A 12,146-nucleotide genomic window follows, 5' to 3' on the forward strand; every position below is an offset into this window, starting at 1 on the left:
GTGCGCGCGCTCTTGGTGACCTCTATTTCTATGCCGCTGGTTCCCGCCCATCTCGCCTCTGTAGCCTATGAGCACTCTGCTGCACTTTTCTCACGTGCTTCTTTCCCTATCAGGTACGAGCGCATCATCTTACACGTATACTCTGCACTCCTTGCTCTTTAACCCGTCGCAGGTAGAACAGGTATTGTTGTTTCCTCCCATCCACATGACGTGAACTGTCATTCATTCACTGCCAGTCATCTGGTCCGCCCCATAAACTCTGCCATTCATCTGGTAAACATCATGATAGTGAATCGCTGACAGTAAAGTATGCGATCACTCCTTGGATTCCACAGTACCTTTTATTTTATATATGAGCAGTATATTCAGATCTCTTTTCAATATCTCTCATAGGAATACATCGATCCATCCTACTATCAATCCCATATTACTGTATGGAGAATGCTATAAATTCTATTATCACTTTAATCCCCGAGATATGTATAATACAATCTGTCAGCGATTCACCTCATTCTATATTGCTTTTTATTGCCATTTGAATCACCAATTCTGTGGCAAATAAAATATTAGCCAGACCGGCATTGGGCTGATTGACTCTTTGTGGGATGGCTAAGAGTTTTCCAAACACTGCTATCTGCGTACTCCTTTTAGGGACCATTCTACTTAATAAAGGGATAGGTTATAAAACCTGTAAGGTTTGCAAACACTAAAAATTGCACAAGAGTTATATACGCATTATTTTTAGGCTGATAATATGCCAGACGGGGTCTACTTTCGTCCCTTATTGTCTAATCTTGTAGCATTATTAATTTTCTTTCTTTAGTTATGCTTATTTTATATTAAATGAAGGCTGTATAAGAAAAGCCTTCATTAAGGCCTTTTGGACTCAGTGTCTGTAATCTGTGTATCCATTTGGCTTCTTCCTGAAGTAGCTTTTGATCTAAATTGCCACTCCTCGGTCCCAATTTAATCTTGGTCAGTCCCCAAAATTTTGGGACTTCAAGATTACCACCGTGGGCATAAGTAATATGCCTATAAAGTGACGTGTCTTTTTCTGTGTTATTGGCACTAATATGTCCTGATATCCTCCGTCTTAATTCCTGTGTAGTTTTTCCCACATATAATTTTGGACAATTACACAATGAGACATAAATTATGCCGCTGCTGCGGCAGTTATAAAGATCCCTTATCATGTATTCACGTCAATTTATTGGATTTTTAAATTTCTTTACTCTAGGTACATATTTACACAATGTGCAATTGCCACACGGAAAGGAACCTACGATGCTGGATTTTAACCAATTTTCACTTGTTGTCTCTCTTTTAGGAAGAAAACTGTGAACAAGCTTATCCCTAAGATTCTTTCCCCTTCTATATGTGACACTCGGGTTTGATGACAGGACCGTGCTCAGTTCTTCATCGCTGGTAAGTATCTTCCAATGTCTTTTTAGAATCGTCATTATCTGTTGGTTGTTGCAACCATAGGTACCAATGCATCCTATCCTTTTCACATTCTGTGTCGGGTCTTTACTGTACTTTTTAGATATTAAATCCTCTCTATTTGCGCCTTTTGCGCTATTGAACGCTCTTTTTAGACATTTTCGCAGGTAACCTCTTGCTCTAAATCGTTTTAATAGCTTATCCGCCTCCTTTTTAAAAGTCTTTTCTGTAGTACAGTTTCTTCTTGCTCTTAAATACTGTCCCACCGGTATTCCATTCTTCAATGCTGTTGGATGCCAACTTGTCCAGTGGAGGAGACTGTTCGTCGAGGTTGGCTTACGATAAATCTCCGATAAATTTCAAAGGTAAAATGCACCAAGTGTGTGTATTAACTCTGCTATATCTATCTATCTATATATATATATATATATATATATATATGTTGCCCCCATACTGAGGAGGTGTTACTTGCATGTAAATACAGCAGTTACCACCTCTGATGAGCTGATGAGTAGGCAAATATAGGGAATGATCAGTTTTTTCCCAAAAATTAACTAATGTCATTGGTTCATTTAAAGTGTCTTTTAGTTGCCATGTTGTCATGGCCAGCATACTGGTGCCTGACACTTTTTTGGGAGAATCCAAACATATGGCTTGCTTCCTGGCATCAATGGAGAGACACATAAAAACAACTGCACTTCGAAGGTTTGGGGGTCCTCTTGGAGAATTATATTGAGGCCCAGGATCATGACGTTACGCGTCTGTCAATACTAGATCCTGGGTTGTGACTTCTCTGAACGTGTCTGCAGAGAAATCAGCTGCTTGCTCGCTCTCAAAACAATACCCTGCATATGAAGCTCAGCAAGTACACAGAGGGATCTGCTGACATGTGCCCTTTAACATTATGCCGATGATTTCATAAAGTCTCACAAATGTGGTGCAATTTTTGTTCATCTCTGTTAAATGTTGGAAAGTGCTTATACATAGAGCTGCAGCCAGCACAATTTTATGAGAAAATTTATGAAGTAATGTATCAACTTTTAGCATGACTATTGTTAAACTAGGAGATCAAGCAAAGTGACACTGAGTATATTGCTTTATCAATTGGATTCGTTCGAGTGAAAAATGCTGATCATGCCATGTCTTTCCCGTGGGTGCAGAAACACTACTTCACTACTTGAGCGGTCGATACATAAAAGTCAAATTCATTATAATTTGTAGCTTTTTTTCTTGAAGAAGCATGCAGTTCTCAGAACATCAATATCAGCTCTTAAATCCACATCGGCTGGAGAGGGTACAGCACAGTAATTCAATCTCTTTACTCTTAATATGGTCAGGAAGGGAGAATGAAAACAGGCTCTTGTAAAATGATGGAAAAACAGGATGCAATCATTCTGATGGAGCTGTGGAAAAGAGTCATTTTACACCATCGGTTACCAGGGCAACAAAATATAGTAAGCCCTATACATCTAGCTGGTGACATTTTAGCTAAGAAATTGTGTCTTTCATTTCTCCCCTCTCTCGCTCTCGGAAAAACAATGTTAGTGTCGTTTTCACATGTTCATGTGCTATAAGGAAACATATTCCCACTGACAGGCTCATAATGGGAAAATAGAGCAGTGAACTCATATTATACATCCTATTATTTTTGAGGATACATGCTAATCTGTTCTTGAAAAAAATAAAAGATTTTAGACATTTTGAAATGCCCTGTAGACACCTGCAAGTATGGGCATTTGTTGTGCCTTCAAATGTTCTTCCTAAATTTGAGTTTAGATGAAATTCTTAGAAAAATGCAATTTAGTGCAAATATATTCAGGGAAGAATGTATTGTGACTAGAGAGGAGTAAAATGATTCATACAAATCAGTTCGTTTCATGAGGCAGGATTCTACACCTGTGACAGGGTGTCCCTAAGGCCTTATGCACACGACTGTTGTGTGTTTTGCGGTCCGCCATTTGACAGCTATTGACAGCCATTGATATAACTGCCTATTGTTGTCCACAAAACGGACAAGAATAGGACAGGTTATATTTTTTTTGCGGACCACGGAACGGAGCAACGCATGCGGACAGCACACGGAGTGCTTTCCGCATCTTTTGCGGCCACCTTTGAAGTAAATGGGTCCGCATCCAAGCCACAAAAACTGCGGCTCGGATGCGGACCAAAACAACGGTTGTGTGCATGAGGCCTAAAACTGAGGAAGTTCCTCTTAAAGCTTGATTGATAGGGGTGGACATCTCAGTCAGCCCTGAAAGTCTCAAACCGGTGCAGCTGCTCAGAGTAGTGGCACAAGCACAGAGGCTCTGCTTCTGCTTCTAGAGCGGGCACTGTTCATGCACCCTACCATACAGGTGCAGCAGCATATGCACAGTTGCTGCTCCAGTTACCACTGGCTCTGCATTTTTGATGTGCACCGGCACTTCTGATAGCAGCCACAGTCTTCTGTTTTGCTCTCTCTCAGCTGCCCTGCTTCTCTGCATTGTACACAACACACAAAATTATTTAGTGGTTTTAGTGGTTCTGTCCGAAAAGAACCTGGAAATATTTGGGTTTGTCTGCTCTCCGAAAAATTGCAAAGTTCGAACCGAAGTCGATTCATTCCGAACTGGTCCACTCATGTTTATGACTATGTGAGAACAATTTTCAAGTCCAGCCCCAAATTCTCAATAAAATTCCTATGTAGCTTTGGCTCTCCAAATCCACCGCCAGTTCTGTGAGAAGGTCTGGTAGACGTTCTTCTCTACCTCTTGTATGATGTTCTTTGTATTGGTTTCACTTTATCATCTCCTTTCCTTCTGCCAGGTGTCACTTATTTAGACATAATCGTCTTCCTTTATATTCCCTCCCATACTGCCTCACTTTGCGGTTTATACTACTTCCTGGGTGAAGTGTTCACTGCTGGAGGCTGTGTCTGCTGTTTGCTCAGATTAGTCCTTTACTTTATTGTGTTTGCTTGCTGGCTTCATTGTATTAAGTGCAGGGAGCCGGTGGTCGTGTCCCCTCACTATTATAGGGTTTTCAGGTGTCACACAGGATTAGGTACGTGGGCATGCAATTGTCTACCATCAAAACCCTTGTTTAAGCATAGCAGTCAGGGAGAGCTCTTAGGGTTTTATAGGGCTCACCTATAAGCTCCTTAGTTTGGGATCAAGCCAGTCACTGGTTTATTTATAGTTCCAGCTATCTGCAAATCTCACCCATGACAATCCCCAGTTGTTACAAAGACTTCAGTAACAAAGTACATTTACATGCTGCTTTTTCCATGCAAAGTTCAATATGAATTCTGTGGTGAAATCCATCTGAAATATGTGTCCCACATTGCCATTCGTATGGCCACACAGTTTTTCAATGCGGATGTCATTTCTTGTTGCCAATTCCACATAAAAGCCATGACAGGTTTCAACACACATATTGTGCCCTTCCCTCCCATAATTCCAGAGGAGCATGTATGGCCTATAAGTCTCCTCACACTGATTAAGGTGCTCTCTCCCTAAGGAGAGTTAGTTCCCCCCTTGCTCTGGCCCTTTAAAGGATTTTTTTTTCCCTTTCTTTTCTTTTTTCCCTTCTACCTTTTTTTTTAAAGGTCTCTTCAAATCTAAAAAGGTCTCTTCAAATCAATTGTGACTCAATGCTGTTGAAGGAAATGTGTCACTAAAATTTTATTTGCCAGTTAAAATCAGATAGTAAAACATATCCTTTTTTTTTCTAATCTGTTATTTTATTCTATTTTCTAAACATGCTTACAGGGGCTGCCATCTTACCTGAGATGTTCTTAACAGCATTTAGAAAGCATTAAGCAAATTGCTTTACAGCCATAGTAACAACGGAAAGGATAGGACCTCAATGACGTCTATCGGAGAGTTTTCTAGGCATGCTTATTGACCTGAGCAGAGGTCATTGTACAAGGAAAGAATAGATAAGCTCTGACAGTCACCTATTGTTGATGGTGGATCCTGTCTTAGGCCTGTATTGCACCAACAGATTATCTGACAGATTTTATGAACAATCATTGGTCACACAGATATTTTGTTAAACACACCAACTATTAGACAGAATGGACAGATATTGGTCAGATAATCTGTTGGTGTAATACAGGCCTTACTTATACACAATATCAATACAGGCAGGATTAGAATAAGAGATAAGCAGGTAACTGCAGTAAAATGATCTCCATAGACCAAGAATATTAGGCTTCATGGCCAATGCAAAAACTGCAGAATGTTATGATTTTTATCTAAATACATATATTGGCATGCAAAATTAAAAATAACATCACCAAAAATGCTTTAAAATAATGTTAAACATAGTTACATAGTGAAAAAAGACACGTTGAACCCCCACCTTTCTGATATTGAAGATCCATCATCAGGGTACGTCATTAACCACCTCAGCTCCCCTAGCTTAAACACCCTTAATGACCAGACCACTTTTTACAATTCTGCACTACACTACTTTCACCGTTTATTGCTCGGTCATGCAACTTACCACCCAAATTAATTTTACCTCCTTTTCTTCTCACTAATAGAGCTTTCATTTGGTGGTATTTCATCGAAATGTAAAAAAAAATTTGCAAAAAAATGACATTTTTCACTTTTATTTGTTTTTTCAAAAAAACGACATCCATATATAAATTTTTCACTAAATTTATTGTTCTACATGTCTTTGATAAAAAAAAATGTTTGGGTAAAAAAAATGGTTTGGGTAAAAGTTATAGCGTTTACAAACTATGGTACAAAAATGTGAATTTCCGCTTTTTTAAGCAGCTCTGACTTTCTGAGCACCTGTCATGTTTCCTGAGGTTCTACAATGCCCAGACAGTAGAAAACCCCCACAAATGACCCCATTTCGGAAAGTAGACACCCTAAGGTATTCGCTGATGGGCATAAAATACCTTAGAATGTTAGCACTTTTTATCTTTTGTCACAAGTTAGCGGAAAATGATGATTTTTTTTTCTTTTTTTTTTCCTTACAAAGTCTCATATTCCACTAACTTGTGACAAAAAATAAAAACTTACATGAACTCACTACAGAGAGTGCAGAATTATTAGGCAAGTTGTATTTTTGAGGATTAATTTTATTATTGAACAACAACCATGTTCTCAATGAACCCAAAAAACTCATTAATATCAAAGCTGAATATTTTTGGAAGTAGTTTTTAGTTTGTTTTTAGTTTTAGCTATTTTAGGGGGATATCTGTGTGTGCAGGTGACTATTACTGTGCATAATTATTAGGCAACTTAACAAAAAACAAATATATACCCATTTCAATTATTTATTTTTACCAGTGAAACCAATATAACATCTCAACATTCACAAATATACATTTCTGACATTCAAAAACAAAACAAAAACAAATCAGTGACCAATATAGCCACCTTTCTTTGCAAGGACACTCAAAAGCCTGCCATCCATGGATTCTGTCAGTGTTTTGATCTGTTCACCATCAACATTGCGTGCAGCAGTAACCACAGCCTACCTGACACTGTTCAGAGAGGTGTACTGTTTTCCCTCCTTGTAAATCTCACATTTGATGATGGACCACAGGTTCTTAATGGGGTTCAGATCAGGTGAACAAGGAGGCCATGTTATTAGATTTTCTTCTTTTATACCCTTTCTTGCCAGCCACGCTGTGGAGTACTTGGACGCGTGTGATGGAGCATTGTCCTGCATGAAAATCATGTTTTTCTTGAAGGATGAAGACTTCTTCCTGTACCACTGCTTGAAGAAGGTGTCTTCCAGAAACTGGCAGTAGGACTGGGAGTTGAGCTTGACTCTATCCTCAACCCAAAAAGGCCCCACAAGCTCATCTTTGATGATACCAGCCCAAACCAGTACTGCACCTCCACCTTGCTGGCGTCTGAGTCGGACTGGAGCTCTCTGCCCTTTACCAATACAGCCATGGGCCCATCCATCTGGCCCATCAAGACTCATTCTCATTTCATCAGTCCATAAAACCTTAGAAAAATCAGTCTTGAGATATTTCTTGGCCCAGTCTTGACGTTTCAGCTTGTGTGTCTTGTTCAGTGGTGGTCGTCTTTCAGCCTTTATTACCTTGGCCATGTCTCTGAGTATTGCACACCTTGTGCTTTTGGGCACTCCAGTGATGTTGCAGCTCTGAAATATGGCCAAACTGGTGGCAAGTGGCATCTTGGCAGCTGCACGCTTGACTTTTCTCAGTTCATGGGCAGTTATTTTGCGCCTTGGTTTTTCCACACGCTTCTTGCGACCCTGTTGACTATTTTGAATGAAACGCTTGAATGTTCGATGATCATGCTTCAGAAGCTTTGCAATTTTAAGAGTGCTGCATCCCTCTGCAAGATATCTCACTATTTTTGACTTTTCTGAGCCTGTCAAGTCCTTCTTTTGACCCATTTTGCCAAAGGAAAGGAAGTTGCCTAATAATTATGCACACATGATATAGGGTGTTGATGTCATTAGACCACACCCCTTCTCATTACAGAGATGCACATCACCTAATATGCTTAATTGGTAGTAGGCTTTCGAGCCTATACAGCTTGGAGTAAGACAACATGCATAAAGAGGATGATGTGGTCAGGATGATGTGGTCAAAATACTCATTTGCCTAATAATTCTGCACTCCCTGTATGCCCATCATGAAATACCTTGGGGTGTCTTCTTTGCAAAATGGGGTCACTTGTGGGGTAGTTATACTGCCCTGGCATTTTAGGGGCCCAAATGCGTGCAAAGGGCGCTCCAGACGAAGCATTATGGCGAAACCCGGGTCGGGTAATACATATTGTTTTTAATACGTTTTTATACCTGTACTTTTGTGAGTATATTAATTTATTTTATCTGACTTATTGGTACGTACTTCACCATCCTTGCGACTTCCTTCCTTTGAGATCCTTGGAAGTAGGAGTCTGATGTTATCCTGTTTAAGCGGCATCTAACCTGTCAGACCGGTTTTTGGATTAAGATCGCCTGAACCGACGGCTTCTGACTTATGCTCGCTTCATCAATTGAGCTCTTTTTAGAAGACATCGTTGAGATCTCTATCCTCGCGCTTTACGAGTGGAGTCTTGTGAGTATATTTTGTTCACAAGGCGTGTTAAGTGTTGTTACATTCTACACCATAGTGCTCTTCTTTGCTACAGAGTTTCGATAGAAGACATCAGTAAGACCCTATCCACGCGTTTACAAGTGGAGTTTTGTGAGTATACCCTATTCACAAGGCGCGATAGGTGTTTGGGGCTCACTACACCATAGTGCGTTTTTTCATCACATTACAGGTTTTCATACCATTGTTGAGATTCGATGTGTGCATGTGGTCCTATTAGTTGAATACTTTTTTCGAAGTTAAAACAAAGAGAACTGAAACATACAGAGAAGATTCTTCTCCTGCAGCGCAATCCCTTTTCTATTTTTATATTTGGCAGACTGTTTTACCCACATTGTCTTTGGATTTGCAGTGCTCGAGGGGACAAGTATCTTACACAGAGACTATTTTTCTATTGAATACCTACTTCAGCAAAGCCAGGGGTAAACGAAAGCAGGCAGTTTTAAAACGTATCTGTTTGGGGGACAAACCCCACACCGCGCAGGAGCTGTGGACGGGCCTTGAACAACAGACCGATGAGTGGTTAGTGCCAGTGAGCCTCAAGCCCGGCCTGGTGGTGTGCGATAATGTGCAAAATCTCGTAGCAGCTCTGGAACTAGCCGGTTTGACGCACATCCCTTGCCTGGCGCATGTGCTGAATTTGGTGGTGCAGAGATTCCTTAAAAATTACCCCGATATGTCAGAGCTGCTCAATGCGCTTTCGGCATTCTGACCCTGCTGCTGCTCGCCAGTCAGTGCTGCAGCGTAATTTGGGCCTTCCCGCTCACCACCTCATATGCAACATACCCACAAAGTGGAACTCCACCTTGCACATGCTGGCCAGACTGTGCGAGCAGCAGCAGGCGATAGTGGAGTTTCAGCTGCAGCACATGTGGGTGCGTCGCTCTGCAGAACAGCACCACTTTACCGCCAATGACTGGGCCTACATGCGAGACCTGTGTTCCTTGTTGTGCTGTTTCGAATACTCCACCAACATGAAAAAACGCTGCTGGCGATGATGGAAGAGGATGTGGCACAGGAGGAGGAGGAGGAAGAGGGATCATTTCGTAGGGTTTCCGGCCAGTCATTCACAAGTGGCTCTGAGGGTGGTTTCCTGCAACCACAAACGCCAGGTACACAATTGTCCAGCCAGGGCACAGTTCTGGAGAATGACAAGGTGGAGGAGGAGGAGGAACCATGTTTACAGCAGGGTGGCACCCAGACCAGCTCATTGCCATCACTGGTGCGTGGCTGGGGGGATACAGAGGACACAGACGATACACCTTCAACAGAAGACTTTGTTTTTCGTTGCTACTGGGCAGCCTGGCACACATGAGCGATTACATGCTGCAATGTCTCCGCAATGACCGCCGAGTTGCCCACATTCTAACTTGTGCTGATTACTGGGTGGCCAGGCTGCTGGATCTGCAGCACGCCAGACCTGCAGGGTTTAGCTATAGTGAGGTCACGATTATGGGCAATCGAGTGTTACTCACTTTTCTGAGGAGAACCCTGTGCAGGCATGCGACAGTGAAGGAGAGGAAGACACTAGTTCCTCTGGGGCACACTCTGTAAATAGTGACCAGGCCTGATGGTGTGTGAGGTGCCTTTGATGTTTCAGGTATTTTGAGTGCCTGAGGTAAGGTCCCTTTAAGAATCGTGACGCCAGTGCCTGTAACGGTGGCACACCGGTTTGCAGGAGGATTACTGGAGTACACAGACGGTAAACCAAACGTTGCTTTACTTTGCTAAACAGTCCAACTTTATACAAGTAATTGCAGTAGTTGATAATGATGCAGTCCTTTACGGTACAATTGCACAGCAGGTTTACTTCACATCACAGCAGGTTTCAATCTTGCAAGATACTTGGAGGGTATACAGTTAATGCTTTGCAGTACAATGCTGCTCTATCCCCTCAGCTATTCTAGCTGGCTGGATCCCAAGGCCCGGATGCCTAATTGCTGGCTTAAATCCTTGGTATATAAATTCCTTCCTCCAGTATTGGCATTTGCTCTATGTTACAGTACCTTTGTTTATTAGCTGGATTCTCTTCTGGATTGGAAAGGTGGCTGCAGGTTTCTCCCAGGAGGTGCTCTCCTACTACTGGGGTGTCTCATCTGTGCTTGTTGGATTACTGGTCTCCAGGCAGGCTGTACTACTTCTAGCCTCCTGGTGCAACTAGAAACCAGGACTATCTAGCTGCATGTCAGGAGGAGGCCCTCAGCATATCTCGGGCTGGTGCCTTCTCACTTCTGTCTCCACAGACTCCTGACTATAACCTAACCCCTCCCTGTCTGGGCCTGGACATTTATACTAGGGGCTCTTTATCTCCCTCTAGTGTCTGGGATGTCTAATTACACCCAACTAGGCCTGCTAAGCATTAACAGGGTAAACATACCTGCGGTCTTGGTTTTCTTGTCAATCACAGGTGAGGGCTGAAGTATGTTGCCTCACCTGTGGTTGCCGTTGGCAACATTGTTTATGTGCAGCAAAAGAGCCTGAGCTGTGCTAGGCAGCTTGCTGCAATGTGCATGCGGTTGCACCTGGCAACCTCTCTTTATAGGTGTGCCTTTTATCGGTGTGCACGGGGTGTTACGTGTTTTGTGTGCACTTTCCACTTTAAGTGGTTGTCTTCCCTTCCCTGGTGTGAGAAGGGTTAATTCCTTCCTAGTGTGTGTGCACTGGGTGTGTCTGAGTGTGGGTGTGGCTACATGGGCTTTAAAGCCTCAGTTGAGACCTGATGTCTGAGGGGTACTCCAGCCTTGTAGTAAGCTGGAGGCGCCCTCCTGGTCTCTAATACCAACTGCCAGTGGGGGCTACCCTTCTGGTCATAAATAATACCTTGTCTGAGGTTATGTAGATGTGTATGTGGTTGCTTGTTTATTGCACCTTTTGGTTTCTTGGTTTCCCGTGTGACGTGTGCTGTGTCTTTTCTGTTGTAGTGGACAACAGCACTTGTACATGGGTTCCAGGCTGTGTGTCTGTGGCAGGTAGGTGAGGTTTTAGTTTCCACGTACCTGCCATTGCCATAAGTTGAATTGGCTTCCCCTTATTTACAGCTTGGCCATTTTAGGCTCCTCTTTCTCCATGTCCAGGAGGAACAGGTAGTCTACCCAGCTCCTAGCTTAGGGACCTGCGGAGGATTAGTAGGGACCCGAGGTTCCAGAGCATAAGTCCTCCTACCTTCAAGGTCGGCTCATGCCGTTAGGAGTTAGGGTCAGATTAGGGAAGCTTTAGGAGGTGACCTGCTCCCTAATTCTGTCTTCCTGGCCGAGTAGTGACTACCATCAACAGGCGTCGCACGGCTGAGGGTTTTCCCCATCCTCAGCCATGACACATACCAATGTAAAAACACACAGGAAATACATTACAATGCATGGCTAAATATAATATCACTGTCCCTTGTGAGCAGAAGTAACACGTTACCCAATTGACCCTTGTGTAGTGCCCACTCCTACCTAGTGGGACACTACAGATCCCCGTTACAAGGACAATGTACCGTCCTTAATTTCCTCACTGGAGCATGATTGTAAGATGCGCGAGTACAAGCGCACGCTGGTAGACACGCTGCTGTGGCATTCCCACCTGACAGTGGGGGCACAGTGGAAGCACAAGGCGAAGGCAGAGGACGAGGTCGCCAACGCAG

Source organism: Bufo gargarizans, chromosome 1, assembly GCF_014858855.1.
Source record: "Bufo gargarizans isolate SCDJY-AF-19 chromosome 1, ASM1485885v1, whole genome shotgun sequence".
NCBI classification, from domain to species: domain Eukaryota; kingdom Metazoa; phylum Chordata; class Amphibia; order Anura; family Bufonidae; genus Bufo; species Bufo gargarizans.